Raw genomic sequence first — 27,606 nt, forward strand, 5'->3', positions numbered from 1 at the left:
GAGGGATTATAACCCACAAACACACCATCCATCATCCCCATGTTCCTGGGGAGCTGTGCTACTCCACCACCTACTCAGAGTCACAGTAATAAGAAACAGCTATGAAATCTAAAACCTGAACTTCACCCAGTAAGAATTGACAGATTCTAATGAAATCAATGCCAATATCTTGCCTATGATTTATTATTTTGATGCAGACTATTTAAGTTTAAACTGGGTACTTCAGATGAGATGGTGAGTTTCAGGGGTACTGCCCCATATAAAAATGTTTGTGTGAATTAGAAGTAAAAAATTATGCAAAGTTGTGTATGTTCCCACATGTTGTCCTTTCCAACTGTACATAGTCAGATAAATTCTTTGAGAGCTGAAAATTCATTACTAGCTGAGAAAAACTGCCAGTCTGAAGATGGGTCTATTTAATTCAAAATCCATTATCCCAAGGACTTTATCTTTACTTCTTTGCTTAAAACAAACAAACAAACAAAAAAAGGGAGTCTATGTATCAGAATAGGTCTAAAGATTTTGTTGATGCTGTTTAGGTCGTTTCAGTTTAAAAAGGGTGTTTGTGGGGAAATAGTGTCCAACATGCTTCCCAGCAGACTCATTTGGCTCATCCAAGAGTTAGTTTATATGTATGAGATTACAGCAGGGGGTAGTAGTGGAACTAAGAGAAGCACAGGCAAGGAGAAGCAGCAGCAGCAATGACTTGGTACCCTAAGCAACACAAACAACAACAAGAGATGAAGTGGAGCCAAGCAGGAATTGGATTGTGCAGGATAATCTTCTGATGCTGTGCGTAGTGATGGTGAGCACTCAGGCAGCACAATGGTCCTTGTGCGACCAGGGGAAAAGGAATAACAACCACTTCTGGAAACTGCAGGGACACAGAGAGGTCTCTTTCCCAGAGTGAGGGCTTCTGCTTACCACACCCAGCACCAAGTGGTTTGAAACCAACAACAAAGCCATAAACAACAAAAGAACAACAGTAACACTAATAATGCTAAAATAAGAAAAGTTTGGCACCTTCTGCTTAGTCTATACAGCACAGAGTGATGCCAAGCAGCCAGTCATACTGGCTGAAATAAATGATGGCAACAGCAGAGCAAATCATTTAATGACAGAATACCTTCAGTTTTCATTAGGCTCTGCACTGTGCCTTTGGGATATCCAACAGCACACTGCAGATTTTGTAAGCACACTTTAATGTTTGAACTATTCATTTCTTTTTCTGTATTAATCAGTTTTATTTGAAATCAGATTTATTTGAAATTTTATTTGAAATCTGTTTCTATTAGGATAATGAGAGGCATGGCATTTATTTTTATTTCATTTAGTGTGCAGGATAAATACATCCACCTTTATTAATGTCTGCAAAGCATAGTTGGTGTAAATACTCACTTGCATAACTTCAGAAGGATCTTAAGTCAAATCGAGTGGCTAGAGATCCCCTTGTGTGAACTGCTGCAAGCAAGCACATAGAGAGATGTGACTGAGGCTGAATTGGATTAATTAAGCATGCAAACAGACATGATGCTTTCAATACAGAAACATACATAGTTACTTAAGTTTAATCAAGTTCTTAAATTATTTGTAGAATTGAGATGGAATTACACTTAAAGCTAAGCCGATGATTCAGTATTTTATTGAATCAAGGCCCATTTGCAGGAGTATTCTGGGGGGGACTTCTTGCTTTTTGGCCAAGTCTAGTTATTAAATTACAGTTTATTCGTGGCTATATTTTTATTTTCTTTATGTTCATTTTACAATGACAGGTCATAAAATAATTCATTTCTCTTCAGAAAAGTCCAAACCCAACAGCTCTCAGGAGCAGCTGATTTATGGTGTCCTGCCTTCACAGTCTTGCAATGAGCATTTGTTCTGATGATGTGATGTTTGTGATTTCATATCCTGCTGTGGAGCTTCAGTGTGAGAAGGCGTATTTTGGAAATGAGATGAACTGGAATGTTGCCTCACCTACTCATGCAGTTTCAGGTCCAATGAATTGATTTAATCTCTTGCTGTTAATAAAAAACAGTTGTTATTTTTCTTACTCTCCACTGGATTCCTAGACCACATCTACAATGGTGTCAAGAAAACAAGTATGAAAATGAGTGGTTAAGAATAACCTTAAGTTCTTTGTGGCCAAGCTATCTCTCAACTGTGTTTAACCATAAAAACATGGAATAATTTTAATTTAGTCATATGCATTTATCCATGAATGGTACCAAGTTTTATTGTTATTACCAGTGACCACTACAGCTTTTTAGTCAAAGTTTCCCTTGTTGCATTTCGTGACCATTGATTCCTTCTGCTGTGGTGCTCCTCTGAGAAGAGCTAACCTCCACCTTGTATGTATTCTCCCATTACACAGCCAAAAAGCACAGTAAAATGATCAATCACCATTTTGGCAAAACTGAGTAAATGCAGTTCTCAGCCCTTCCTATGTTCCAGCCCCAGATCATCCCGATGGCCCCATCCTGTCTTACTTTAGGACATCCCTGTCTTTCTTGTAGGGATAGCAACAGAGAACATATTTCACATTGTCACTGAATAGTGGAGAGTACAAATGAAACAAATTGGGTAACTTGCAGCATATGATACTTTGATTGAAGAGGAGTAACGCTGGAAGCCCTTTGCATCGACTGTCAATCCCTCTCCCCATTCCAATTCATTTGCATAAACCAATGATGTTGTAAATGATCTTTCATAATCACTAAAATTTGACAACAACAACTACAACAAAAGCAAGAAAGAATAAAAGTAGTAAATAGCAGTGGCATGTGCAGACCCTTCTGAATGGGTGATTCAAAAATGGTCAGCTTCAAATTTCAGATGAATTCATGCAGTATGATGTACCATTTCTACTGTTCACATGAGCAATACCTATTCATGTAATACTGCCTTATCTCTAACCCTATTGTTTTACACAACATATTAGCAAAGAATAAGGGTACCAGAGATACATTTCAGCAGGTATGGGGTTGAGTCCAGTGGCCTATCACAGAGCAGATAAAGAAAGAAATCTCTTCATGCAGGTGAATACAGTTGCATCTGACATAAAGAATACAGGGGGAGGGCAAGGAGCACTCCATAGAGTCAAGAATTGGAGAAAATGCATCTGAGGAGGAGCAAAGTATGGGGACAGAGATCCCAGAGGCAGATTTCTGTAGTCAATTTGGGGCTTTTCTGAGTTGAGTATATTGCTCAGCCTTCAGTGTGGACTGTAGCACCATTTCTTACACTTGCAGTGGAATATGGTTCACTTACTGCAGGTTATTTTACATCAGCTATTGTCTTTTCTGCATCTGTCTCATCTTTGTTGTGTTTAGAAGGGAAGTAGAGGTTATTCTACAGGTGCAGAATCTAGCATAAGCATGGGATGAAGATGCTGTTCTGAACACCACCATGCTGATGGGAACAGCCATAAAATAAGGTGCTAGGTGGTGAGAAAAACAAAAATCTAACAACAACAATATCGACATCTTTATATATTTGAGGTTGTTTAAATCAGAACTTAGTCCAGAATAGGGTTATATTCTGGAACCTCTTCTGAGAGGGCAGTGAGGCACTGGCATAGCAGCCCAGAGAAACTGCGGATGCTCCGTCACTGGAGGAGCCTAAGGTCAGGTTGGATGGGACCGTGGGAAATATCACCTGGTGTGTGGCAACCCTGCCCACAGCTGGGGGTTGGAACTGGATGGGCTTTAAGATCCTTCCAACTCAAGTCATTTTATGATTCTATGAAATTGACTAACCAGTAGCTGATAACTCCCCATCTGAGATACATCAATCCTTCACATCCCATCCTTTGTTTCACACACTGTGTGTGCCTTCCCCTCATTTAAGCTTTCCCCCAAAATGCACTTGCCTCCATTTGGCCATCCAGACTGTCTTTCATCAAACAATAAATGACATCTTGAGAAAATAACAGTAATTTCACTGCAAACCCATGCAACCCATGCAGTTTTCCCTGTTATTTACTTGCATGCAGGACCAGCCTTACTATACAGACTGCAGAAGCAGTTGCCTGGAGCAGTGGCTAGCAAAGGGCAGCAAGTGTATTCACTGGTAATTCATACCTGCAATTTCCCCAGGGTGATTATACCATTTTTGGTTCTCTTGGACCTCTGTTCTGGGTGTGGGAGCCTGTCAGAAAGTGGGGCATCTCCAGAGAGCAAAGAGGAGCTTGGTTTCAAACACCACACTCACCTCTTTCTTCTCTGCGCTTTGCAGTGACACTTGGCAAAGGGCAGGCATTCCTGCAGAGAAAAACTTGTGCCTTCTCCGTCAGCATAAAGTCACAAAACAATATGCCAAAGGCACATACTGCACTTAGTCATGGCTCAGTCATGATTTACTTGCAAAACACCTTCTGTATTTGTAGCATTCTATAAATAATACATACATGTATTATTGCTGTCTTTATTATTCCTTTAAAGGAATTAAGGATCTAATGACGTCTGCAAAAGAAATAAGCAGTGTGCAATGCACTGTGTTAGTTATAGTATTGCAAATTCAAATTCAGCGTAGCGCTAAACTTAAAAACAGTTGTTGGTACACCTTATTATTAAAATTCAACATAAGTGATATGAACTCAACCCAATCATGGAGATTTTGCAACAACTAAGCTTTACCAGCAAACACAGCATTAGTAAAAAGCAATAAATATCTAAGTGTTTCCATGGCATTTTTAAAACTTCTAAAGAATTTAAGAATTTAAAATTTGTAAATACCTGTGGATCTAAGGCACATATCTATTTCTGTCTATTGTTGTCCCATTGGATGAGTTAAACGCTGTTTTGTTTTATTCTGAAGCACGGTAAAATGAAATAGAATAAATAGCACAATGTATCTCCCTATCCCCTTCTTTAAACTCTGCCATCATTACTCTTTCTTCCTTTTATCCTTATGTTACTTTGAAACTCTTATTAAGGTCTCGTTTTATCCAGTGCAGAACTGATAGAAAAAGCAAATGTTAATGTTGTAATTGAATGCTGGGAGGGTAAAGGCATCCTTTTCAGAGTAAGTCCTACATTACTGTCAGGGAATTCCCTTCATTTCAAGGGAAGAAGAAACTACTGATTTAGTTTAGATTAGATAGGATATTGTACTTTTAAATACAGCTGCCAATAGAGATGATGTTTTTATAATTTGAGCTTACATTTTGAAACACTGCCCAGTTTTTAATTTTTCATGAAACAATGAAATAGCAATTAATGCGCTCTTTCTCTGAGTCACAAGGTCAGTTTGACACAGTGAATAGTTAAATCATCTTTGGCAAGAGGCTTATTCTGGCATAAATTCTATAATGAGAAATCCAGATTACTAGCATCATTTGAAATGCGAGTGCCAAGCACTTCATCTAGCACCATTTGTTTTTGCACTGAATAGTAACGCCTTTAATGCAGTCATTAGGGATGCCTAAGAGTTTAATTGGTTTGACATTAGATAGTTTTCTTTTAATTGCACATTTTAAGATCTGCCATTTTCACTGAACAAACAATTGCAAAGTCTTCTCCAGTCCTACTGCTGCACTGGCAGGAGGGACTCGGTTCAGCTGGCTTCTCACACCAATATCAGTAAAAACACATGAATTGTCCCTAAAGGCCCTAAACCACATTTCATTGAAGAAAACAGAAACACAAGGTCTGGCCCTCTCTTGCTTAATGTCTCTTGGATTTTCAATGATTGCCTAATTTAAGTCTTCAACACTAAGATCATCCTGTGATGCTCTGACTTAATAGAACTTTCCTCTGGGAGCAGAACTAGAAGTGCCACAAGGAATGGCTTACGAGGCAGAATGCTACTGACTATGAGTAAGGGTATTAATGTCTGGTGTTGTGCTATTTCGGCCACTTTCTCATCTACTACTTGTGCCACTCTTCTCCTATACCTGCAGTGTTCAGCTCAGTAGTGGTTCTTGCAGTGCTAGAGAATGTTAGATATTAGGTTGCCCAGATTGGTAGTGGATGCCCCATCCTTGGAGATGTTCAAGGTCAGGCTGGACAGGGCTCTGATTAACCTGATCAAGCTGTAGGTGTCCCTATTAATTGCAGAGAAGTTGGACTAGATAACCTTTAATGACCCCTTCCCACTCAAACAATTCTATGATTCTTGAGTTTCTCTGCTGCCTCTGAAGCATGCTGACCAAAGCATCCCAGAATCAGTCGGGGTTCACCCAGTGTGCTATGCCCAGCTCCATTTCAGCACACACGGACCCCACAGGCCACAGCACAACCAGGTACTCCAGCTTCCCTGTCCCTTTCATCCAGAAATGTGTGACACGGCACTGCAGAAGTTGTCACCGCCTGTGTTGGGGAAAGTGGCACGGGAGAATGAAGGGACAGCTATTTCTCCTTAGAGCCCCACAGCTTTGTGTGGTCCAACTGCATTGGCATATGAACATTAAATATTAAGAATATATGGATTGTAAGCTTAAAGCATTCAGTCAGAATAAAAATTAAGGTTCCCCAAAGTCTTTGGAGCCAGGTTAGTCTCTTTTGTATAAAATACTGATGAGCTTTTAAAGATTCAACAAATCTAAGTTCCTAATATGCTTATTATGCCTAAAGCAACTTTAACTTTGCTATTATCCGTATTACACATAATATCTTCAAATTATTTTTTGCTGCGTTCTTCATTCTGTATTTCAAAATAATCCTATCCATATTTGTTTCTTACAGGAATAAAATAATTGAATGCATTTACATAGTCATAAGGGTCAGAAAAGCGTACCTCCCATTTTTAACTGGATTCCCACAAAACAGATGTTGCTCTTTTGTATTCTCATGAATCATCAATGCTTAGTCAATGAATTGATTCCTTTGTAATATGCTGTAAAGTGTATGTCTAAAAGTGTTTGCAACATGAAGGCAATTGCTCTGTACCTCGGACATTCAGAGTTAAAATGGTTAGGTTTACCAAAGCTATTGTCTGTTTAAGTTATAACATCCTCCAAAAAAAAAAATTAAAAAAAAAATCCAGAAATGCTCTACCTGAAGTAACTTCTACTACTGCCATTAAAAATAACAGGAAATATACTTTGTCAACTCTGTGCTCCTTGAGGAGGGTAGAAATTGTAGGGTGAGTAATAAGTGATAAAATAAAATGAAGACAGAAAGAAACAGCATTTGACCTGTGCTCTTGCCCTCTACTGGACTCCATGGGTTGCAGTACCACTATAGCAGAGTGGTTTTAGACAAGTCATTTGCCAGATAATTCAGCTGTAAATTAACTGGTCTGATGTGCAAAAAGAGCATGGCCAGCAGGTTGAAGGAAGTGAACCCTCCACTTTGCCCTGGTGTGGCCTCATCTGGAGTGCTGTGTCCAGTTCTTGGCTCCTCAGTCCAAAAAAGACAGGGATCTCCTAGAGAGAGTCCAGTGAAGAGCCGCAGAGATAACTGGGAACCTAGTGCATCTCATGTTTGAGGAAAAGCTGAGAGACCTGGAGCTGTTCAGCCTAGAGAAGAGAAGGCTGATAGGGGATCTCATCATTGTTTATAAATATCTGAAGTGTAGGAATCAAGTGGATGGGACCTGGCTCTTTTCAGTGGTGCCCAGCAACAGAAGAAGGGGCAATGGGCGCAGACTGGAACATGGGAAGTTCCAAATGAACACAAGGAAAAACTCTACCATGAGGGTGATGGAGCACTAGAACGGGCTGCCCAAACAGGCTGTGTAGTCTCCTCTGGAGATACTCAAAACCTGCCTGTGCAACCTGCTATGGGGAACTGCTGTAGTGGGGAGTTGGAGCAGATGATCTCCAGAGGTCCCTTTCAACCGCTACAGATCTGTGATTCTCAATAGGCTCTATCATGCAAAGCCTGCCTGACTATCCCCAGTCCTGTCCTCCTCCCTAGCTGGAGGTGGGAGAGAGCTGTCTGTGTGTCCCTGCCACATGGGGAACCTGTCAGTCCCAGTGTCCCAGCCCAAGGGATCTGCTGTCACACACACTGTGCTGACAACTTCAAATGTACATGATGTTTTGTTAACCCAAACTGCCCTCCTGTTCTACAACAGAGACCACACATACAGAGTGATTTGCCTTTGTCTCCTCTTTCCCCATCCCCAGCGAGCGAGCTTCCCACCTCCCTGTCAGCTGCTCACTCTGAAATGCCCACCTGGAAAACGTATGGAAAAGACAATATTGAAAGCATTCGTGTTAGCTTAACCCATCACGTATTGTGATTTCACAGGTGGAAGTCAGCATGGCATGATCAAGTAGCTTCAGGCATTTTTCAAGCTGTAGGTGCTTTTCAATCATTTTGGGAACAGTCGCTTTCAAACAGTGGGAGGCAAGTTTGGGTTTACTAAACGGTGCAATATGTGCTCTTTGTTGGAGGATCTCACAGCACGATGGCAAAAAATACGAATATGTTTTAAGTATGATCATATAATTGATGTTAAACATATATTATGCATGACAGCAGTAGCATATAATGCTACTTCAAATCCATTCTAAGGTGGATTCTGAAGCCATCTCAAAGTATTTGAAGGTCATAAACACCAGGCAGGGAGACAAATTACCTAGGGCAGTGTAATACACTTATAACAAGGAGAACTAGGATGCAATGGAACAAAGTAAAATTCAGGCTGCATATCAGGAAAGTTTTCCTAACAGCAAAGTCTATTAGCTTGTGGAATAACCTCCCAGGGGAAGTGGTGGAAGCCCCACAGCCTGAGTCATTTAAAACTAGACTAGAAAACATTCGAGAATAATCCTGCATTGGCAGAGAACAATCCTGCCTTGGCAGGGAGATGGAAAAGATGACCTAATAGGTCTTTTCCATCTCTAGCTTCTACAATTCAACCAAGGTACACTGTTATGTATTCTGTATCAAGGCATGCCCAGCTTGTTAACTACAAGATCCACTTCAAAGTGGAAATCTTGAAGTTTTACTCTGGCTGCAATTAGCTTTGTTATTTCAGCAGACAGTGGGAGTTTTTGTTCCTAAGACCTACATAAAGAATGAGAATATTAACAATAAATTTAGAACGAGCTGTGATTTCTTGTAAATGAGAAAGATCTTTCCTGTTTTGGTTGTTTTTGATTTTTTTCCTCTCTTCTGGTGCATTGCTGGGAGAGACAGCCTTCTGAACAGAGACCAATCTTGTCTATATATTTCCACATCTATTCCCATCATTATCACGTCTGAGTATCTTATGCTTATTGTGCTGCAGAAAGGAGCACTTAGCTCACAAGCAGCGCCCCAAGTCTTGCACTTACAGGCACTTGAGACCACACAGAACACTAATGTTCCATCAGCTGTGTCAGTTAAATATACTGACTCAATGGACCAGACTCTCAACATAGTGTAAATCACCATAGGTCCACCCATGGAGGATCCACTTGGTGTGTTTTATTGTAACAGTGTGCCTTTTGGTGTGCTGCTGCTCACGTGCACTAGAACTGGTCTTCTGACTGGCCAGGCCTACCGTGCTTCATTCACACTGCACAAGGAGAACGTGATCTGCCTGGATATGACATGTAGGACATGTCCTCAGCCAAGAAACTCCATACTTCCACAAGCCTGGTAGACACACTGCAGCTGTTTCCCCAGCCCTCCTGAGACAAGGAGAGGTGGGCCAGGGCTGGCACCAGGCCACAGAGGCACTCACCTGTAACATCCAGGTGGTGGTACAGCTTTCTACTGTGGGGCTATAGGGTAGAGTGCCTAGACTGTGAGGTCCGGCTACTAATCTACTCTAATCCTGTGAGAAACAGCCCCCTTAGCCTCTGTGTCTAAGGAGATAGTTCCAACACCAAATCCTTATTTCAGCTACCTGTCACTATTGGAAGACAGCAAGAGGAATCCAGTCTCACTAGACCTGATTGTATCAAGTTTTTCAGCCTGGCAAAGATACTGATGACCCGTGCTGGTCATGTTTGACTCATTATAGGGCACTCATTTTTCCTGGTGAGGCCAGCTCACTATGGGCAACACTTAGTCAAGGATGTTGTGGGTATTACTAAGAATTCCTGAAGTCAAAACTGGATAGTTTCCTAGCCTAAATCAGTTAGCTCACAAGAATGTCTGCAAGGCTCTGTGATGTTCTCACCCTTGTGGAATCTATGGGCTGCAGGAGTGTAAGGACATTCAGCAATAGTTTACATGTTGGAGCGTGTCCTGCTGGAGGAATGAATACCCTGATGGTTCTCCATGCATCCAAATCTTCCTGTCATTCTGCTCAGCACATATACTTAACAAGTGACATCTGGCTCTTCCTTTCTCTCTAGCACACTTTTGTGTCTGTCCTTTTCCAAGAAGACAGTAAGATTTTGGAATAGCGTTACTGAAATCTATAGACTCTTCACAGCATTTAGAGAACCATAAAGCATTGCTTCTGATAACACACGGGGAAAAAAAAAAAAAAAGGGTGAAAGTAAGACCATTACTGAAAGGAAATAGCTGTCTCCACCAAGAAGAACATATCACTTCAGAAGTTTACTTAGGCAAATTGCTGCCCAGTCTTCCTCTTCACTCTTTCTCTGCTTCTTCCCCCTCTCGCCATCCCCTCTGTTTGCCTGTCAATTCACGCCAAATTCAGACTCTGCATTTTCATAGCAGAGGCAACCCTTGTTTATGGGATGCCTTACCTCCTTCCAGATGCTCAGTATCTAGAGGATGAGGAAGGAAGGAGCAACTGTCCCCAGGGACTTCCGCTGAAGGCTTTGTGCCTGATATGCCTGCTCATTTCAGCAGGGAGCCAGGTGAGGAGGCCAAGCTTGTAGAGAAAAAAAATTTAAAGCCAATGCATTTTCTGGGTAGTTGTATAAACCTTAGAGCTGGTTCCCAGTTTCTTCACTAGACATTTCAATGGCTAGTGAGGATGGGATTTGTGCAAACTATTCTAGCTTTGGCAGTGCCTTCAGTGGGATAAGTGTTATTCCAGCACATAGCTGGAAAATTTCACCTTAAATAACCAAATATAAATTAGATGTCCAGGACCTTATCTGCCACACTCAACATCAGTTGCAAGTAGATCAGATTTAAATTGAAATGAGGAAATAGTAATCTGGAACACGGCTTGCTTTCAAAGCAAGCTTCAGTGCCAGGCCCTGCCTCAACCTCCATTACCAGGCCAGGAGTGGTAATGCAATATCATTTAGGTTTCTGGGCTACAGAATAAAAGCTTCTCCATGTGTTAAACATCTACTGTTTAATCTACTGATGCTGGAATTGAGCACTTGTTAGTGTTAGAGCTCTCACTTGCAGTTTTTGCATGCAAGGAAATTTTACATTTAGCCAGTAAACTATCTATATACACCAATGATGCTTTTGAGTATGAAAGAACAGCTTAAATTAATCCAATAACATACTTACAAAGTTTGGAAGTGAAAATTCAACATATAGCTGGCATCTTTTCTGAACTGTGCTTAATTGCAATCACAGTGTAAAGGAACCAGATTGGACTCTAATCACACAGCAGAATAATGTCAATTACTTGTAAGCAGCGTTGAGAAAAACACAATCAAACAAATGTCATGCATTCCTGCTGCAATATACCTCGGTGATTTGTATGTGTGTGTGCAAAACATTGTTATCTCATTAGAGAACTTAAAGGCAGAAGAGAGTAGAATCTCTATCATTAATTGTGGTGCTTACTACTAATTAAAAAACTGTGAATGGTGGTTTCCATAATATTCATTTATGATAGCAAGCCTTTATTAATATAAATACTTCATTGTTCAAAGAGGACATAAAAATGTAATTGACATTTTGGCGGACATTCAATGTTTGGGGGATCTATTTTATAAGATATTTTATGGATGAAAATGTGTGTTAAAGCCTTAGCAATATGTTTGGCTTTGGTGTTTGGCAGCAAAAAAGCAAGAATCCGAAAGCCAGAAACGTCCCCAGAGCATGCATCTATACTCCTGCTGTAGGTCTTTTGAGTTCTCCTTTTACAGACAATTGGAAAAATGTTTCAGTGGCTGTTTTATGATACTTTTTGATTTGTATATGAGCAAATCTCACATTTCTACTGTCAGACATTCCCACATTTTATCATATTTTGCTTAAATGGTTTTTAAGAAGTTTTGTTAACTTCAAATTGACAGGAGTAAACATGGATGCGATTGAAGTTTATCACTGATTTCATAGGTAACAGCATCCATTAACTTCCTGGGGAATATTATGTTGACTAATAAAAAGAGGAGATTCTTATACTCAAGGCATATTTTACCTTGAGGTGAAGTTTATGGAATTCATTATGTATGTTTATAGAGAATATTTGATGCTATGTATATTCATTGAACATTTTAGAAACTTTCCATACCTGAATATATCTCAGAAAAGGATATAGTACATAGATAGCATTCTAATTAAGCATGCTATGGGTAAAGCTTAACACTTCATAAAAGATTAATATAGCACTAACAATAAATAACAAAAATTTCATTGTGAATGCATGTTAGAAGTTTCTTCTCTCTGGGACAGTTTTCTAGAACTTACTTAGCAAAATAACCTTCTGTACAGCTACTAAAAAACTTGTCCAACAGTTGCAATTGTAAAATAAATAAATCAAGAGTGGTAACCAGCAACTCAGGAATTGTCAGAACAAATGCAGAAAGGGAAATTGATCAGAAGTCAGGAGTGTTCGCGTAGATGTTAAATTTGTATTGAAGTAGCAATTTGAATCCTCTATCACCCATATTAAAATTTTGTAGGCAGCTCCACAAACCACAGATCTGTCAGTTCCACATCTGGCAAGGCCTGCTATATTTTGCTGACCAAGCCTCATCACCTGCAGAGTAGCAGGTTTGCTTATAGGATTACTCGTAAAATTTTGTGGCAGAAACTGTCTTCTACCACGGCATTCAAATTTCTGACACCTAATTGCTTGGTGCAAGCAGGCATGGCTATTCAAAAAGCTGCTTTGAGAAGCTTTTTCCTAATTCATCTTTTTCTACCTCTCTTCCCCGTTCTTCAGTAAAAATCTGTCTAAATAATGATTTCAGTGGAATTGTCTGGTTCTTTTGTTTGGCCTTCTGATTTCTGCCCTTTTGGGGATGGTAATGTTGAGAACGTGACTGCAAGACCAACTTTCTTGTCTCTTTCTCGTACACACAGTCAACCTGATCCTTAAAGCTTGTTCCATAACAGGAAAGGAGCTTAGTGACATCTCTTTAATTCAAAATAATATTTTAACTAGAAACCTTGCCACTCGGTTTCCATGTTACAGCCTTTCCTCTCACCATTCTGTATCTTTGCTTGGACAATATATTCTCTACAGCACTATCTTTTCCTGTGTTTTGAAAATACCTATGCCACTCTTGTAATGTAAAGAAATAATAGTTGCTTTTTTTGGGAGGATTTTTTTTTTTAATAGTAAGAGCTTTGGGAAGACTGTGAGGTGGAAGGCTATTTCTGTATGCTAAAGTGGCTTGCAGCCTGGAACAGATGTTATTGCAGCAGCTGAGAAGAAACTAATAGCTAAACAAAGAAGCATTTAACTTCACACTACATGTACTTAGACAATAGGGCCTTAGGCTTCAAGTCTCCAGATACTTGCATGTGTTTAAGCAAAACATTCCAAGGTATGCATTACATTCAATCTAAATGCCAGGCGGAATGATCTACAACCCAAGGTTTCCCCTTTCCAAAAGCTGAACCAAATATTAATGCTCAGGTACCCATGCCAACTGTACAGAGGTGAGAAATAGCAGGTGAGTAGGTAGGGGACCTCACACAATAAACTTCATTCTGAACATGAAAAAACAATATGTTCCCTGGAAAACCCTAACTGTGCTAAAACCTGCTCAGCCACATTTCTATCACGTACTACAGCTGCTCATGCAGAGTATTAAAATGAGTTTTAGATTTCATAAATTTTTAGATTTCATGGAATGGTTTGGGTTGGAAGGGACCTTAAAGATCATTTAGTTCCAACCCCCTGCTATAGGCAGGGACACCTCCCTCTAGACCAGGTTGCTCACAGCCCCATCCAGCCTGGCCTTGAATGCTTCCAGGGAGGGAGCATTCACAACCTCCCCGGGCAACTTTTTCCAGTGTTTCACCACCTTCACAGTAAAGAATTTCTAATATCTAGTTTAGATCTACCCTCTTCCAGTTTGAAGCCGTTTGAGGGGATGCTTGGTACAAGAGAGTCTGAACAGCGTTCAAGTGGGCACACGCTATCCCCTACCTATTCCAAACAGGCTGTACAACTCTAAGTGGAAATCTCTCTGTACAATAGATAAGCTTGAATTTCCCCTTCAGCTCTCAAGTAGACAGTGTCTGAGGTACACTGTTTCAGTGAGCTTCAGTGTGCTGGATGTCTTGCAAAGGCATTTTGCTCCATGATAATGCAGTTAGAGTGGCCTTTCAGAGCTGATATCAGGTTCAGAATATTCTTGGCTGAGAAAAATTATGTTATCTAAGAAGTCTGCTGGTCCTGATTTGGGTCACTTGTTTTTATGACCAGCTGAAAAGATGAGGAAGCTAAGTCTAACTGCAAGAAACATTCCTTACACAATTCTGTAGTGATCAGCGTGTTGTTAAGACAGTTTCTGTTTTACACTCGTAGAGCAGAAGCAAGGGTGAAAATGAAGGAGCAGAACTGTGTGCCAAAAATAACTATAATACTCTTCAAACATACGTGATACGAAATACGTCATCATCATCCATGTCATTAAGTGCTTGAGGGAGATTGCAAACCTTCAAGCAAGTGCTAAGTGCTGTTTCCTATTTTCCTCTGTAAGTTAATTATAAGAATCCTCTGAGTGTGGGAAATGTTAATCTCATTTGCGTATGGTAAGAAAATTTGTATTGGCTTCTGTTTCACAGAATCACAGAGCACTGGGGTTGGAAGGAACCTCCAAGGTCAGCCAAAGCAAGTGGCCCAGGCATGTGTCCACTCAGGTTTTTAATATCTCCATGGTGACATTTCCTTAGACATACCCAGCCATAAATTCAAGCAAACTTCAAAAGTAAGACACCTGACAGGAAGTATGGTGGATTTCCACAAGAGAGAAAGCCACTGTGCACAGAAAAAAGATATATATCCTACTGTCATTTGTAAGGACGAGGCAGGTGAGTATGAAAGAAATTAATTTCTTTCTGTCTGTGAAGAAGTCTGCCAGAGAGATACACATAGGTTGCTGTGAAAGCAATACCTCCTGTTTATTTCCAAGGAAATTACAACAGATACAAAGAGCACAACAACACTACTAGATAGAACAAATTCTCAAGTACTACATACTATTTGTCAACACAGACACCACCATTAGCTATGCATTTCCACCAGCAGTAAACCAGAGCCTGCATGCTGTGCTCACAGCAGTCTGCATGGCCATCCAGAAAGTGGCTTATCTTTCACATCACCATGCCACTGCTGAAACAACCACCACCGCCTCACAGTGCTCACATCTACTGTTTGCTCTCCATCCATGCTCAGCAAGCCTCAATGTGTGTTGATGGGTGCCATTTTCTCCACATAGAGGAATTCCACACCCTCTCCTGCCATCTGTCACGTGGCAACAAAATGTAATGGAATATTGGTGGGAAGGTTCACCCTCTACTGCCATATTGCCAGCATCCACCTCTGATGTGATAGGACAGTATAATAAGATAGGCAGCATTTCTTCTGGAGAAGCTTTTATATGCCTACCTTTACACCAACTCTACCATTGCTCCTGGCTCTGCAGTCAGTGCTCAGGAATGACTTGTGTCTGCTTAACCCTGGAACCACCATGGTGATGAGAGTCTAGCCTTAAGGTTTATTAGTAGTATTTTCAGAACTCTGCAAATAAAATCTAGAGGTCTGTAGTCCGCCAGTAAAGCTGTGGCTCTGCAGGACCTATGATGACTGCACTGAACACTATAGACTTTTTGACATAATACATGCAACAAAATTGAATTCTTTCCCTCAAAACAAAAAGCCTCAGAGACTCTACAGGAATTGTTGATAATATGGGCCTCATAACAAACAGTGGGACATCCCTGGCTGCATCCTGCTGTGTGGAGATGGTGCACAACTCCCTTCCTGCAGAACTGTAATTCAGTCTTTGGAAATTTCTTTTTATAGAGTTCTTTAAGTTTTAAAGTTTACTCTCTCATCTTAAAATTCTTAACAAACATATCAGAAATTTTCAAATGTGGAAATATATCTGAGCTATTCCATTAAAATTACCTTTCTTCATCAGAACTACTCTTTGGTCCAAAATTGGCTGCCTTCAGGGAAATCCATCCTCCTCAGCCCAGAAGGATTTCAGTGGGAACAGGTGTATCAATGCAGGTTTTCCAGGTGAGGAATTTCCAGCACAGCATGGAGTTTTGGTGATTTGTGATGGATAATTGTTTTTAAGAAAGTGAAACAGAAGAGATTTAAAAACACTCATGTAGAAATAGAAGACAAGTCCTGCAGCCTACCATGCAGATGTTCATCTCCTTTTCCAGCAGGAAGTCAACTTCTAACAGCACAATAATAACAAAGAAGAGAATAACACTATACAGCTGCAAATTAAATTTAGCGCTATATCATAAAAATGAAAAAGGCTGATTGGTGCCAAATGCACTCGTAATGGATATCTAATTTTACCTGATTTGTCTATGTATGATTTACTGCTTAACACAATTACCATTTGTTACCTAAGGCATCTTGACGTACCTGATTATCTGGCAGTAATAACCTTTAATCTCCTGAGGTACTGGAACATGACACAAGATGTTCTTCCTTTGTATTTATGTGTGAAATACACACACACCAATCAATCTGGCTTTGCAAGAGCTGCTGCAAGAGGCAAAGCAGAGCCCCTGATGGCAAGCTGTAATATCGGTATTCACTTATGACAAAAATTAGCATGAAGATACTAATAATATATCCATGATAATATAAGCAAAGTATATAATGAATAAATTTTATCATTTCCACCCTGCTCCCTCACGTCTAGGAAGTTTTTATTCCGTACTGCAGGCATCCATGAGTTCATTTTCCCTGTAGTCCCTCATCCCCAGAAGTCTTACATGAGCTGTTAGCGTATAAGAACTCATTATCATCCTTTAAACAGTCTGTAACTCCTTTAGTTACCCTCGCTCCTGTCTGCAATTAAGACTTTCCCAGAACACTTGCAGAGACACTGTGGGGTATGGGTATTACATACTGCTTCCACTAAGGCCAGAGCTGCTCCGTTTTTTTTTACTGAGTCATTGTGTAGAGATAAGTAACACAATATGCTTGGTGAAATTACCACCACTGCCTTCCCATACTTGTTAAAAACACTGACTTGCAAAAACATTTGGTTTCAGCATTATTTCAGAAAATCCGCTATAGTTTTGTATGCAACATTTCTGAGACACATGCAATCTCCATTTCACCCAAAGCAGTAAGAAATGCAATGCCTCACTGCACCTGGAAGTGATCTCCCTTTCTGTTCCAGCAGTTGTACTGTGTCCAGCTAAACTAGTAATTACAATTGTTAGTATTGTCATGCTTTCTTAAGATCCTATTTTAGTAGAAGGCAATCATAAAACAATATTAAACATGCTATTGTAATTGTGCTTATTCTTTAGCCAATTGTGTTGTCACCCAATTGACTTGTTTGAAGAAATTTGAGGACCTTTGACAAGCAAAGTGTCATATGCTCAGACAATGTGGGCGCTCAGTACTGAAAGAAATAATGCCAAATGTATGCTTGCAAAATGGTATGATTCATGATTACTGAAATCTGTGTGATGGAAAAAATTTAGTGCTCTTTTAACCGTTTTGATATTATTTTCCATTGTAACACTAAACTACTCATGGTTTTGACAGAGGGCCTTTTTTTCTCATTTCCCTTCCTAAGTTCTTTCTTTTCAGGTAGAAGGCGTCACATCATGGATGCTTTCACTCCAGCTGAAAGATATTCTTCAGACATTATGAGATTCCATCTGAGACCCCTTCAAGATGACAGATGAGAACTATCTGACAGCCTGTACATTCTGAAAGCCTAACAATACTGTGGTATTCAGCCAGCTCATAGCTTTGCAGTCAATGCCACAAGCTTTTTACTCACACGATCTAGGTACCTGTGTTTGTAACTCTGAGCGTGCCCTCACACAAGCCTTGCTCACAGACACACTGCTTCCATCACATTATTCGTAACATTATATTGTAGTAGCTGTAGGAATGTGGAATCATATAATTTTGTATGCTTTCTATTAAAGCAAAACACAAGTAGACTTCACTCATAAGAAAATGCTCAAATGAAGAACTGAATGTGAGTCAGTTATGTGTGCTCACAGAGCAGAAAGCCAACTGTACTCTGGGCAGCATCAAAAAAAGCATAGCCATCAAGGTGAGGGAAGTAATTGTCCCCCTCTGCTCAATAGTTGAGATTCAAATTCTGATCAGGATAGCTTATCAGTGCTGTAACACTATAATGCTATTGTGTAACACTATAATGCAATAGAAAGCACAACAATAGCGAGATTGCAAAGTCCTAGGCTGCAGCAATTGAGAACAAGTCCAATTGCAGCAGCCATGGAGAGAGAGAAAGAAAATCTGCTTACCTTCAAAAGGCCTCAGGTAGACAAGGATCTCCAGCAAGATACTTTTGCTTCCCCTACCAATCCTTAAATGAGTTCTGGGAAGGGGTGGATCCTGGCTCCAGCCCTCCTGGTCACTCAGATACATTGCATGCACCTGAGCTCCCCTGGTTTGGCCCTGCCTGCCCACCAGGTGCTCAATCGCTGTGTCTGCCTATGACTTAGCTTTTCCACTAGAAGTGCTTATTCTTACATCTCAACCTACATCTGTAGGTTGCTCCGAAAGTAATGCCTTCTATTTATTTCCATGGAAACTACAGGAGGTACAAAGATCACAATAACACTAATTGATAGAGCATTTTCTCAGTTACATAATGCTATTTTCCAATGTAGTCATCACCGTTAACTATGCTTTTTTTTTTTTTTTTGGTCAGCAATAAACAAAAGTCTGCATGCTGCATTCATTACAATCTGCACCAGCAGAGGTGACCAACTTTTTCACAGCTGCTATGACAGTGCTGTTGCTAGTAAAACTTTGCCTATGCAGTCCACCTTTCACTGTGCTGACAGTTGCTGTTTGGTATCCATGAACATTCAGCAAGTGTCAATGAATATTGATGGGTGCCATTTTTTCCACATGGAGGAATTCAATTCCATACCTTTGCTATGTGTGCATATGCATGTCAGATGCCATTCTGTCAGACTGTCCCTCTGCTGCCATTTTCTCAAAGCATCGAGTAATAGGATATTGGTGAGAAGATTCAACCTCTACTTCCACACCACCACATCCATCTCTGATGTCAAGGGCCAGCATAATAACATAGGAGGATTACTATCAGAGCAGCCCTCATGCACCTACCTCTACATCGTTTCCATCTCTATCAACTACATATGTGTTTATTTCTCTACACATACATATGAGTATACTTCCACTATGTGGTCTCAAAAAACATCTGTGGCTGTGGAGCTATGGTGCTACGTTCAGACCTTCCAAGAGGTCCAGGGAATGTGATCAGTGAGAAACATGTAGGTTTACTAACTTCTTAGACATTTCTATATCTGAACTTGTTAATGTTTAGAAGCTAAAAAAAAAAAAAAAAAAAAAAAAAAAAAGTAAGTATTGGGACAGGAAAAAACATTATGCTTCAGGATGATTTTACATAGACAAAATCTAAAAATACGAAGTAAAACAAAGACAGGATATCAGGGTTACTGCTCTTACTTTTCTGACAAAGGCAGGGGGTTCATATATTCATATTTAATGGCCAAGATCTAGTTTTCTATGTCATGCACATAAAGTCTCCTGCCCTGTAGTGTGCCCTAGCACAGCTCTGGCAGACATTCACCAGTGACTCCGGGAGGTGAATTCCACTTTTGAGTCATCGACAGACACAACTTCCTGTACTACCTTCCTCTACCCTCCCAGCCATGTCCTGGCCCAGCCCTTTCCTCCTCAGCTAACCACCTGCTCTGGCTGTCGGCCACATCATTCCCTGAAAAATGTTATTTGCTTTTACATGATGCAGGCAGCTGTCTGTCTCTTCATGCCTTTAAATAGACTCCTTAATACCTAAAATCGTCTGGTAATGTGCAAAACAATTTGAGGAAATCAATCTTAATGAGAAAAAATACTTACCATTTAGGGGAAAATATATGAATAACTTGACAACTTTAAACAAAGAACTAAGAAAGGGTTAATAGGACAAACCAATCATTTATTAAATGTTACATGCAAAGTTTTTCTCTACATCTTCAGCAAAAATTCCAGTTATTCAGTTGTCTGGCAGAGTCCAGATAAAGTGTATGTTGTTTTGTACTATGAATATGTAAGAAATTAGCTGCTAGGTTTTAGAACTCACAAAACAATCTGTTTGAAAGAGAGCCTGGCAACATGAATGCAATTTCTAGGGGGAAAAAAAAAGTTGTGAATGTTACTTTTTTAAACTATTATCTTGTTGGCTTTCCTTTAATGTCAGATAGTCATAAATGACTTGACTGAAAATATAAATATTATTTGTATTGCAAGTTTGGATACAGAATGCCACCCATGGATCAAAGATTACTCTCACGCAGCTTTGCAAGCATAAATACTAAGTTACATTATGGACAGAGAAGCCAATCTACTCACATGTATGCAATCCATATTTTGCAGATATCTGACATTAATTAGATGATTTTTTAATTATTATTATTATTAATAAAACTTTAATAATACAGCTAAAAGACTTTGACTGCAAAGAGTATAGTCACAGTTCTGGCTATTGTTCAGAGACAGGACATCACAGACCTTGCACATAGACTGCGATCCTGCATGGGACAAACATGCCATTGTCCTGGGAGATGTCTGGCTTCTGGTAAGCTTCATGCATATGGGCAGAGTGTGCTGTCCACTGCTGGAATGCAACTGAGCTGGAAGTAAATATGGGATGGCACTTTGACTTGCATTCCTGCAATAATTAGAGGGAGCTTAAACTTAACCTTACAAAGCATCCATGAATTAGTTGAAATGCATTTGTACTGAATATTGAATTCTAACCACATATTCTTCCAATGTGGAAACATACACTATAAGTGGCAATGATTGATGAAACCTAGAGACACACAAATACAAAAAAGTAAAGGGAGACGGTGTCCCAAAGACTAGACTGTGATGACTGGAAAAAAAGTATTAAAAAAAAGAGTACGGGATTCCCTTTCACATACAGTATGGATTCTTGAAGTTCTCCCAAGCTGTCCAACTGGCTGAAGATTAAAGAAGACTGGGTGGAAGCTTAGTCTCTGCAGAGTTTGCCTCGGGTATTGTTTACTTCTATCTGTGGGAGCTGAAGCCACAGCAGACACAGACACAACAGTGTCCAGCTCACTGGCGCCCATCAAATGGAATGTAATACAAAGGTGTGTACTACTGCTTGTCAGTTTTAGATTTGAATAAACCACATGATATGTGATGGCGGAGCAGAGTCTGTGTATATTTAATATATAGAGTGAGCATTGCTACCAGAACCAAAACTCCTTCTGGAATTGGCAGGAAAAGAGTGTAAAATGATTCACCTAAAACCCCAAACTCACTGATTTTTTTTTTTTTTTGGCTACAGTTCTCAAAGCTAAAGGAAACATTTTTTTCCAGTCATTTATATATTTGAACCTTTTCTTGAAGAAAAAGCCCTCAAAAATTCTCAATATATATAAAAACTATAACATTCCTTTACTCTGGCTTTAACCAAATGACATGTCTACATCCATTGGACCTGCAAAACTGAGGTGGAAGGCTTTTAAGAAATGTAAAAAAGCATTTTCAGGCAAGATTTTCTTGTGATAATTCAATAATTCTGTTCAGTAGAACTGTTAAACCTAGACAGAAACAGAGCCTACAGACTTAGATGCTTCAGAATAGAATGACACAGTTTCAGGAAAAAGCATTCAGTCATACTCTGAATTTCCTATAAGATAAAGGTATGATAGATTAATACAGAACAGGAGTCATTGTGACATCAGTTAGCCAACATAATTTATCTGCATCTATTCACCTACATTATAGCCCATCTTCTCTCCTAAAAGTATTTATTAGCTTTAGTTAGTAAAAACTAACATAAGTGAGTACTTCATCAGTAGCATAAGTTACCACCCACGTCTACCATCATTACTACTGCTTGTTTCAGGCCTTGGCAACCACTTATTTATTAAGCATAAATTATAATTCTGACTCCTTTAAGTGAACTTGTATCTATTTATCCATCTTACCTTTGCAAAGGTCATAACCAAGTAACAGTAGCTACCAGCCATTTTCTGTTTGTTTTCATTTTATCTTTTGGCTCCCAGGCAGGAAGAGTGATTCCTCAAAAAGATATTCAAACCATGGCTTTAGTTTACTTTCAGCTTATCCAGGTAGCTCTTAGCTTTCTTTGATGGAACTGTAAGTAGAATCAAGTCGTCTTGTTTCATGGTAATGTGAGTTGCAATATATGAGGCATGGTGTTGGTAGAAAAAATGGCTTTTCCTCATGGATACAAGACAGAGTTGAAACAGAAGTACAAAATAGAAGGTCAGGGACTTTTCTATAACAGTCTCTAAGTCCCATGAACCCAAAGGTCTTGTTTTGGTGCGTGATCTCTCCACATGCTACCCCAGAGAAGGGGTAAGCCAGCATTGAGCCATTTATAAATGATGTAACTAGACTCATGCAGAGTGTTCTCCTTCCTGAATGCTTACTTCTTAATTACTTCTTAATTACATAGTAGCCATGGGGAAAAAAAAAAAAGAAAAAAGAAGAAGAAGAAAAAAAATCCAATACACAGAGTACCATAGAATGGTCCCTACTTTCCTTGAGTTTGAACTTAACTGCCTCTTGCAGATGTGCAATGGGTAGTAAGTAATAACTGGTAGCAGGATGTTTATTGAGGTGAACAAGAAATATTATAAAGGCTTTCAGGGTGCAAAAAAGGCCAAGGCCTTGGTTTTCAGATACACACTTCAGTAATGGTGAATGCACAGCCTAGCATATGCACTGCTTAGTGTGAAGCAGAAAATTAGATGTTTACCCATGTATAAAAGCAAACACTCTTGCCTGCTCCTATCCACTACAAACACTGGGACGTGCACACAAACATGGTGCTGATATGGAGCTCAAAGCTTTGCTTAAGCATTACTAAAAGACAACATTTTAATGAATAGTTAAATATGCTGTCCTACCAACAAAGATATATTAAATAAGTAGTGAATGAGGAAGACGATGTCTTATGAACACAATAAATTCCTGAGTTTTTAAAGCACATTGTATGAACATCTCAAGTGCTCAGAATCAAACATCTTCCACTTTGTGTCTAAGAAAGTGACAGGCACCAGGTTACTCATAGCGAAATAAATACAAATTGATATCTTTTGACTTTGGTACCCAACAGAACAAATTACTGCTCCTTTGAGTTCTGCCAGCCTGGTGTACTGCAGCTCAAGATTCATTGGTATAAGCCTCGCAATCAGAGTATCCACAGTCTTTACTGAGGCCAATCTTGCAATAGCACTGCACATCTATGAGATTCAGCATGCCTTCCATTACCATGATTTTAATTGGCAGCCTAAACTACACAATTCCTCACAGAACCAGACCAAAACAAGTGTTTGTAATATAAAACATAGGAAAGCAATTTGCCTCCAAAGCATTAGTAAAAACTGCTAAGCAATCCTTTGCAGCAAAAGACACAGAACTTCAGCACATGTTGGAAGGATCAAACCAATAACAATGTACCTTTTAAATCAAAGCGATGGATTCCCAAGGAATGGTGTACACATGCAAGAAGACTCATCACTTAAACCTGTCATCTCCTCAGACATGGCTGTCTATGGATTAGGTGATTCAGGCTGTATCTTGTTAAATAGTATTATTTCGTGTGGCTACTGGACTTACAGAACTGCTGAGTCAAAGCTGTAATATAATGGGTAAAATGATTCAGGGAAAGTATGATTTTCATAAACTGCTGACAGACACTACAAATAGACCAATTTTTTGGCTGTTTTTATTGCTTCTTCTAGCCGTTGGCTGGGAATCAAGGCAGTGTTGCTCCAACAGTAGCCACGCTGTCCAGCACATGCCTGATGGGCTACTGTCATTTTTCCACCTCTGATTCAACTACTCCACTGAAGAAAGGATGCTCAAATGTAAGGACTGCGAAGAGTGCTAGTCAAGTTGGTAATAAAGGCTGAAGAGAGGAATTTCACCAGCTCCTCTTTCTTTTCTACTCTATATTTGAAAGCTGGGTACTATAATCAGTGTATTGGATTTGTTCTTGTATCTAGCACCCAGGGGAAAAAACAGGGAGAAAATACCTGGGTACACAGTGAAAGAATATATGCTGTCAACTTTAAAATCTGAAAATGAAGAGTTTGTCCAAAAAAACCATGAAACCAGCACGGAAATTATACGTTTGGTTTTCTTGCATTTGATGCCATATTTTTGGGGCTTCTAAGATGACTTTTTCAGAAAACTTCCCTTGTCTTGTCTCCCAAACATGCTCAGCTCAGAAGATGAGCAATATTCATGAAACAGAGCTGAAGACAAGAAGTTATTTGATGAATTTCTGTCTGCTTCAGCATCTGGGCAAGCAAGCGTAGAAGAGCTCCAAAAGAAGATAAGGGAAACAGAGGCTTGTTTCAGTGGTACTTATATTGCAAGAAGTGATCCTAGCTGTCTTCTAGTAAGAAACTTCATGCTTATAATCCACATCATTATTCAATGGCATAGTGCTCTGTATATCCTATAGGTTACTCAAATGGGTATACAGTTCTGTCCTACAGTCCTTGGAAGCAAAGGCTTTCATATAATATCATTATTCTATCACCTAGAAAGAAAACCAGCATCATGAGACTCCACATAACTGAGTAAGAAACACTGTGATACTGATGGGAATTAACCTTCACTGGTATTCAGCCAGGGACACAACAAAACCGTTAGGGCTACACCAGGGCAGCCGTAATAGCATATGTGAGCTGTGGTCCCTAGGGATGCATGCAAAAGGGACATTTCTTTGATGCAACTGGCACGTGCAGATCTTTTCCTGCTCCGTACAGGTGTTTCTTTAAAACCAGCACACAGGGGTAGGTCTTGAACTTTCGAGGATCAGTGGCAATGGCCAAAGCAGCACAGGAGCCAAGTCCGCACCCACTCTCTGACCTCCTCACACATCTGTTGTGAGGAGCAGCCCAGGTCCAAGGCCTGCTTAACATGTGCAGCACTACAAGAAAATTTTCTGACTTTTCTCCTCCTGCAGTCCGAGTCACAAGTGAGTCCCAGGATTTGTCTTAATAGAAAGCTGAACTTATTGCAGACATTCCTTCTATTTAAAAGGTTAATTCAAGTACTTATCAACAAACAAGTTTCCCCAAAGTATGAAAGTGTCACAGAAAAGAACGAATTTTATAAAATCAAACATGAGCAAAGGCTCCTCCATGTGACTGCCACATAATCCAATCCATCAGCACGTCCTGATAAGCAGAGCTGCGATCACAAATTTTAGACCCATTCATTTTAAAGATGAAGCATTTTATTCTTTTGTGGTGAGCTCCAGGAAGAGATAACACATCAGTTTTCTTTGCATCTTTGCTGCTGTTGTAACTTCATTATTCTTTGAATTATCTTGGCAGTTAGTCATTTTTTTTAGGTTTAGTTGGTGCCATCTTGTCTGTAAGGCACTACGGTTGAAAGTATGATACAAAGAAAGGTCAGAGCACAAAAGGAAGCCAGTTTCTCTCTTCTAGCAGCTGTAGGACTCCTTTCATTTCATAACTGTTCATTTTCTACTACTGGCTTTCTGTTCTTGGCAACTGAGTGATATCATCCTGCCCATGCAGCTCATGTGAATGACCAGTGAACGCTAGGAAAGTTCCCTTTCTTCCTTCACACTGCCTGTTTTTACCATTTCCACTGTAGCTCTGTAATTGGGGTGAGGTAACACACCCTCATGAATCAAAACAGCTAATCTCCAGCAGCAGAATAACCAAGAAGCCTTGCGTATGCTGCCTTGTTGCTAGAAGGTGATATTCAGCATTGAACTGTGAGAGGATTTAAGTAAAAAGACTTTTCCCTCCTCCTCCCACCCTGTCTCTCCTTAGAAAATAAATGTCTGATTCATGCAAAAATAATGTATGAACCACTTCCACTGCATTAAAAGGAATCTGCTTGTTATTTTGAGACAATTCTGCCTTCTTCTGCTTGAATTCATACTGCTCTACTTCAGATAACTTAGGGGTGAGCCAGAAATATAGGGCAGTATTTTCCAAAATATAGAAGCTAAAATTACACAAATGTTGGGATAAAAATGGGGAAAACCCAGTTTCTAATAGAGCTTAGAGCAACTGTGAGAGCAGGAGCAACATTCCTACAGCGACTGCTTTCCAGTGGCAAGTATCATTTCTATACATGCAGTAATTGCCATTAAATGTCATGCTATCACTTGCCAGCAGTGTCTACAGAGTGGTATCAGCATGACCGCAGCATTCCTCTGCACTTAAAATAGACATTAGCTGCATAGATCCATTCTTATGGTCTAAGAGTGGGTAACAATTACCGGCCTTGCACGGTCATTCAGTACGAGGTGGCTTCTTTGCTCCACATCCAATGCAGCAGGGAGGAGATGGCTGTACTTCCTTTGCCCCAGCACTTCGTATTCCTTCTCCTCTTGCAGCTCTGCTACTTGTTGAATGGAAAATACCATTGGTCCATTAGTGCAGTACTTATTCAAATGGTTTTCAACATCTAAATGGGGGTTATAAGAAAGAAGGGGACAGATTCTTCAGCATGATCTGCTGTGATAGGACAAGGGGAAACAGTTTCAAACTAGAAGAGTGGAGATTTAGATTGGATATAAGGAAGAAGGTTATTACAATCAAGGAGGTGAGGCACTGGCACAGGTCAACCTTAGAGAAAGTGGATGCCCCATCCCTGGAGATATCCAAGGTCAGGCTTTGACAGGTCTCTGAGCACCCTGATCTGCTGTAGGTGTCCCTGTTCATTGCAGGGGAGTCAAAGTAGATGATCTTTAAGCAACCCTTACAACTCAAATAATACTGTGATTCTATGATTCTCTATGCTTAAGTTTAAACAGGCTTAAAGGCCATTTCTGAATTCTGACGTTTTCTAAATTAGGAGCCCCATTAACTGCTCATCTCACATAATGAAATTTCATTTATTTGGCATATTCTAAATCACTTCCCAGGAATGATTTAAATTCTGATTACATGCATTCCCAACTTCCTCAAAATCCTTTTTGAACAGATTGCTTTCTTCTCTGTAAACCCCTGCAGGGTTCACACATTTCTTAGTTCATTGAAGTACCCTTCATATATTTTTAAACATTTGAGGTCTTAGTTCACTTCTGAAGTCAAATGGATGAAACGCTGTTGACTTTCAGACAATTCTGAAAGTGACAATTTTCTCTATCACATAAATTGCCATATTTCCTCTTTTTTTTTTTTAATGGTACTGCTATTTCACTCATACAATCTTTCTGTTTCCATAAAATTTTCCATCTGGTGTATAATTTCCTAATCCTTCTGTAAGCCCATGTATTTTGTTTCACATCTTAAGGAAACTTAAGAATGTCAGTCTGCAGTGTTCTTTCTTAGAGACAGATGATCTGAAGCCCTCTTC

At 39.8% G+C, this 27,606-nt stretch overlaps 1 long non-coding RNA gene across 1 annotated transcript; it reads right to left on the reverse strand.

Moving 5' to 3' along the window:
- Positions 1–1,296: 1,296 nt before the first annotated feature.
- LOC107052951 lies at positions 1,297–26,731 on the reverse strand. Its single transcript, XR_003074565.2, has 3 exons — positions 22,209–26,731; positions 16,135–20,914; positions 1,297–2,018 (listed from the first exon to the last, which is right to left on the reverse strand). It is a non-coding gene; the product is annotated as an uncharacterized LOC107052951 (long non-coding RNA).
- Positions 26,732–27,606: the final 875 nt, after the last annotated feature.

Source organism: Gallus gallus, chromosome 3, assembly GCF_016699485.2.
Source record: "Gallus gallus isolate bGalGal1 chromosome 3, bGalGal1.mat.broiler.GRCg7b, whole genome shotgun sequence".
Lineage (NCBI taxonomy): Eukaryota > Metazoa > Chordata > Aves > Galliformes > Phasianidae > Gallus > Gallus gallus.